We start from the raw sequence: 6,000 nt of genomic DNA on the forward strand, positions 1-6,000 counted from the left end.
TTTGCAAATACCTTGGGTGGATGCGAGAAGCGGCTCTGAACAGGGCTCCAGAGCCCTGCGTCACTCATTGATGAGGAAAGAGAGAAAATATTGCCAAATAAGAGAGAGTGCAAGTACGATATATGCGGCTTGCAAAATTGGCTGTGCAATTTGACCCTGATGTGACATTTCACGAGGAGAACCCATGGCCCTGTTTCACTATAAAAAGAATTAGTAAGGCCTTATATCAGTGGGACTTGCTCCCAGGTTACTGGCTATGTGACGGTGACCTTACACACGGTAGCTTTGTTCATAGTCCCTGGTGTCTGGAGTGATGCCTTACTGATGCAAACGGGGGGATTTGGGGACATTTGTAGGGAGACAAGCAGAGGAGGACCATTTGCTGCCATGAGATGTAAAGGCCGTAAAAAAAGTCATCTGAAGTCATGCAGGTTCAGGTGTTGATGTGGCTGGTAGTTTGTGGGGTGCCTAGGAACCATTATATGGAATCTGAGAAAACTGGCATAGAAGAACTTGAAAAGGACAATAGCTCTCATTGTCATGGAGACATAGTACAAGGGATCCAGCAACCAGGATTTTTACTTTTTGGTACCTGATACACGCCCCCTCCAACCCCCAATGCCTGACTGCCGGAGCCGCCTTATAGGACTACTGATCCCTACAGACACTGCTGACTTAACTCCAGAATAATAAGGCCTAGAGCCTTGAAAACAAGTCAGGAAAGCTAGCTTTGCATCTGAGAGTTTTCAAGATAAGGTGCTCATCTTGATCTGATGCATGTTCATTTTCTTTGAAATGAGTGGGACTGGATGCACACATTTCTGAGGCATTTGCTGGTAGCTGGGATTTCTTAGCATCTGCCCGCCCCCCTTTCCTCCTCTTAGAGATACATGCGACAAATGAGAATGGGGGGAGGCTTTCGAAGTGGGGTGCATCTCTCTCACACAGGGTAGCTGCTCCAGTCAGTCACCAATTCCTCAAAGAAGAAGCAAATCTTTGTCAACAGTCTTGGAGCCCAGTGACTGGGAGGTGGGGGGGTGGGGGTGGGGGTGGGCTGACCTCTGCCTCCCTCCTTCGCCCCAAGAGGGATATGGAATGGAGCGTTTGGAAACCAAAATTGCAAATGAAGCAGAACTTGCCCATTGCAGCAACAGCTGACAAAGGGGCGGTGTGGCGAAGAGGCCTGCTGTCATTCCATCTGCCATATAGCTCCAAGGACGCTAAAAATGATACTATTGGCGTGAGACGGAGGGAGGAGAGGACCCCAGAGAATGCTCTTCTTCTTCCTCCAAGACAGGACTAGTTCCACCCAAAGAGCCAAGACGGATGTCTGCAAGGGGCGCCACATAGACCCATCTACGGAGGATATGTGCAAGCCCTGCACATTGCAAGGCCACCAGGAGGCGGTCCTGGAATGCATACCCTGTGGGGCTGCATTGTTGCCCCACTAAACACACACACAAACACACACACACACACACACACACACACACAATATTTATTAAACTTTCTGTTTTACAATTTAGAATACTCATTTAAACATCCTTAAAATATCAATGACTTCTCTTTCCGTGGTTCATTTTGCATATCATAAATCCTTGCACATTCTACAAAAAGCTAAACCATTCAGTATTCCATCAAAACATATTTACACTGTTGGATTTATCTTAATGCTGCCAATGTTTTCAAGTGTACACATTCTCTCCCCCCCCCCATATATTCAATAAACATTTTCCAGAACGTATGTTCTTCTTGTTCTCTTATTTTATATGTTAAGTCTGCAAGCTGCGCACATTCCGTCAGCTTAAATTGCCATTTTTCTTTAGTTGGGACCTCGCTCGTTTTCCATTTTGGGGCTAACGAAACAGGGGCCAGAGTAGTGGCAGACATAAACAACCGTTTTTGACACCCGGAAATTTCCGCCTTTTTGTTGCCCCACTTTAAACGGTCATGGCTTCCCTCAGATAATCCTGGGAGCTGTTGTTTGTTCGGGCGCTGAGAGTTGTTAGGAGGCCTTCTATTTCTCTTAAAGGTAAAGGGACCCCTGACCATTAGGTCCAGTCGTGGCCGACTCTGGGGTTGCGGTGCTCATCTCGCTTTACTGGCCGAGGGAGCCGGCGTACAGCTTCCGGGTCATGTGGCCAGCCTGACTAAGCCGCTTCTGGCAAACCAGAGCAGCGCACGGAAATGCCGTTTACCTTCCCGCTGGAGTGGTACCTATTTATCTACTTGCACTTTGACGTGCTTTCGAACTGCTAGGTGGGCAGGAGCTGGGACCGAGCAACGGGAGCTCACCCCGTCGCGGGGATTCGAACCGCCGACCTTCTGATTGGCAAGTCCTAGGCTCTGTGGTTTAACCCACAGCGCCACCCGTGTCCCTCCTATTTCTCTTACTGTGCTACAATTCCCAGAATCCTCTGGGAAGAGGGACTGAGAAGGTGCACCCCAAACGTTGTCTCTTGTGGCTCCAGGGGCTCCGTTGGGCAGTTGTGGTGAGCAAGTTCTCTTTCAGGGCCTCGCCTTCTGATCTTCTTATTTGGGGTTCTTCCCGAGGGTTCCCCAGAGCAGGGATGCACACAGAGAGACCAGGTCTCGAATGGCTCCAGTGTTATGGCACGGCCGAATGCTGCCCCTTAGTGGCACGCTTTGGCCAATGTCTGGCTGCTTCCAGGTGCAGCATCGTTCTCTCATCGTTCCCAGGAGAAGAGTTTGCATTTCTTGTCCGCTCTCTGAGGACAGAGGAGCAGCGCAACTGGTCCAGGAAGCCTTGCGTTGGTTTTGGGAGGGGAGGCGAAAGGGGAAATGGCTGAAAGGCCGTCAGTAAGGAGTAGTCAGAGACAAATGCTAGGTCAACTCTGGATGGACATCAAGTAATCTGCGCACTGCCAAATGTTATAGGGTGGGGAGAGCCATCTGTCTCTTAGCATTTTCCCCACCCACACAGGAAACTGCAGGAGTCCTGGCATTTGGAATATTTAACTAGGAGATATTGGGTGGATATCCACACTATTTTTGTGGAATGTAGCCTGAAAGAACATGGATTCCTGGAGATCTTGGTTTTTATTAATTACCTTCAAATAAATCCAGTTTCTAGACCTCATGAACAAGGACGTTGAGTTTGTAATAAAAACCCACCCTATGGAGGAGGGCTTGCCCCTTGGGTTATTTACCTGTCCTCACGTAGCCTCCAGCCTTCAAAAGATTATTACAGTGGTACCTCAGGTTAATAACTTAATTCGTTCCGGAGGTCCGTTCTTAACCTGAAACTGTTCTTAACCTGAAGCACCACTTTAGCTAATGGGGCCTCCTGCTGCCGCCGTGCCGCTGGAGCACAATTTCTGTTCTCATCCTGAAGCAAAGTTCTTAAACCGACGTACTATTTCTGGGTTAGCAGAGTCTGTAACCTGAAGCGTCTGTAACCCGAGGTACCACTGTATTTGGTTGCTCCCCCCGCCCATAAAAGCGACTAGGGATGAAATGTGATCACCCCACAGCTGAAATACTTGGAAATGGGTGCCCGTTGTACCTGCTGAAACTTCCTTCTTAGAAAATGTGTCTAGTGGGCTGAGTCAGGCCCACTGTGGCACTAATCCAGACCACAATGAATGTGCCCTAGAGCAGGCCCAGCTGGCAAGGAAACTGTCTACATCTCAAAGGAAACATTTCCATTTCTGACATCCAGTGTAACAGATGTGGGGAACCTTTGGCCCTGCAGGTGTTGGTGGACTACAGCTCCCATCAGTCCCAGCAAGGTTGGACCAATGGCCAGGGATGATGGGAACTGTAGTCCATCAAACACCTGGAGGGTCAAAGGTTCCCCATACCTGCAATAGAAGTTGATGGGATTTCATGTTTATTTTATTTTCCTTACTCCATATAAAGATTTAAGAGGGGACATACATAACCATCCTTCCACTGCTGGAATCCTGGGTACAGGATCATGCACTGGGGAGACACCGTTCATGTGCTTTATAAGCTCTTTACAAAACTCCATCCTTGATTATCTTTCTTGTTTTCCATATGGAGAGCTGAGGCTGATCATTCTTACTTCTTGCTTAATGTGAAAGAAGAAGAAGAAAATATTAGGCGATAAATATTTTGTAGTGTGTAGCAACAATCCAACAGCCATTGGCAAGATGATTTAGAATGGGAGGTCGCCTCTAGGGCGTAACTTAGCCCAGCTGCCCAGGGGAAGGAAACATGCAGTCAGTGTTGACGAGAGGAATCGTGTTCGAATCCTCCCTTGTGCCTCTGCCTCATCCTCCCCCCAAGGGAAGGGGGTAGGTGTGCCTTTGCTCGGGAGCTCAAATCTGCACCGGGAGGCCTATTACTCATCTAGCCTCCCCCTGCAGCAAAGAGATGACACAGCCCCACCCAGGCTCCTTCTGCTCCCTGCGGAGGAGAGAACAGATTGCCTTGCGCTCCCTCGTTTTGTGTCTAAGAAGAGAGGTTAACTAAGGTTGCCGGCTTGCCAGGAAACAAACAAACAAACAAAAAACAGCTGCCTTGGTTTGCTCCCGAATGTTTTCTAACCTCCCAAAATCGGCAGGTGAAGCTGGTCATGACGACATGGAGACAACGACTCACATCTGGGCACATCTGCAGATCGCGTTGCTGTTAAGGGGAGAGCTATGGGGCTGGCTGAAAAGTCAAGGCTTGGGGCGGATTTGGAAACCACGTATGGACCGCTCTATCCCTGATGGAGGTTGCCGTGGGTACCACAGGTTCCAGGTTTTATTGGGGTGAATGGGTGGGAGGCTAACAAAGCAGGATGCTCTCAGTAAGACCCTCTTTTAGATTACCCTTGGCACTGTCAAAACACTGTGAAAAATTGCCATCTTTCTTGGGAGTGCAAGGCAAGCACAGCAGGCTGGTCTATCTTTTTTTTTTTTTATAAATATTTATTAAGGTTTTTTTTTTTATAAAAGAAATGCACAAATAATAAACAACATTAGTTATATCATAACAAAATCTCATAACTTCTTTGGACTTCCTCACGTCTCCTGCTCCCACTTACATCGTTAAAATTTTTTCCAAGCAATTTATCATCTTATTTACAATCTTATTTCCGCTCATTTAAATATAGTCTAACAATTCTCCAAAAGGTTTATGTTTTCCTTAATCTCACTTGTCATCAGATTCCAATCTAATTTAGTGGTGGCCAATTATTTTATGATCAAGCATCCTTCTTAACATTCAACCAAATTACAATATTTTTGTAAATAAATCTTAAATTTCTTCCAATCTTCTTCAATCCTTTCTTCTCCCAGGTCTCGGTCTATCTTGACACGACTGCCTGCTGATTCCATGCTGGGGGGGGGGGTTGGGGTACCAGGGTTGAGACGAGGCTCCAGGACTCAGCAGTGGGGTCCCTGCAGTCCTGAATTTGGAAACTAGGCCCCTGTTGTTATTGACACTGGATAGCTCAGTTGGTTAGGGCATGGTGCTGATAACGCTAAGGTTGCAGGTTCGATTCCTGTATGGGACAGCTGCATATTGATCCTCAGGGTCCCTTCCAATTCTGTGATTCTACATTGATGCTTTCTGGAAAGTCCTGCCACTTTCCGCAGGGAAAACTCGCTCTTTACTGCTGAATCGGAGCAAACATCAACCGGGTTTTCCAGAGATTGATGTTTGCTCCGATTCAGCAGTAAAGATCAAGTTTTCCCAGGTAAAGCAATGGGGCAAATGGAAAACCAGTCTGATCCATGCTTTGCTGCTTCTCACTGAAGCAACCTGTTTGCTCATGAGGTGCCAAGGGTTTGGATTCATTCTCTATCCCATCTTGTACCAGTTTTTCAAAAACTTATCACCCTCATTATCTCCTGGACACTAGGGTGGTCAACTGCCCAGAAAAAGCCCTGCCTTGCTGTTATGTCTAAAAGCAGTAACCTTGCCCACAAAAAAGACCATGGCAGTTAGCATTAAACCCTGCTTTTAGCTGCACATGTGAGCTGGGGAAGAGAACCATGCTGTCCCAGACACAGAAACGGAAGCCGA

The sequence above is a fragment of the Podarcis erhardii genome, assembly GCF_964252035.2.
Source record: "Podarcis erhardii genome assembly, chromosome: 13".
NCBI classification, from domain to species: Eukaryota; Metazoa; Chordata; class Lepidosauria; order Squamata; family Lacertidae; genus Podarcis; species Podarcis erhardii.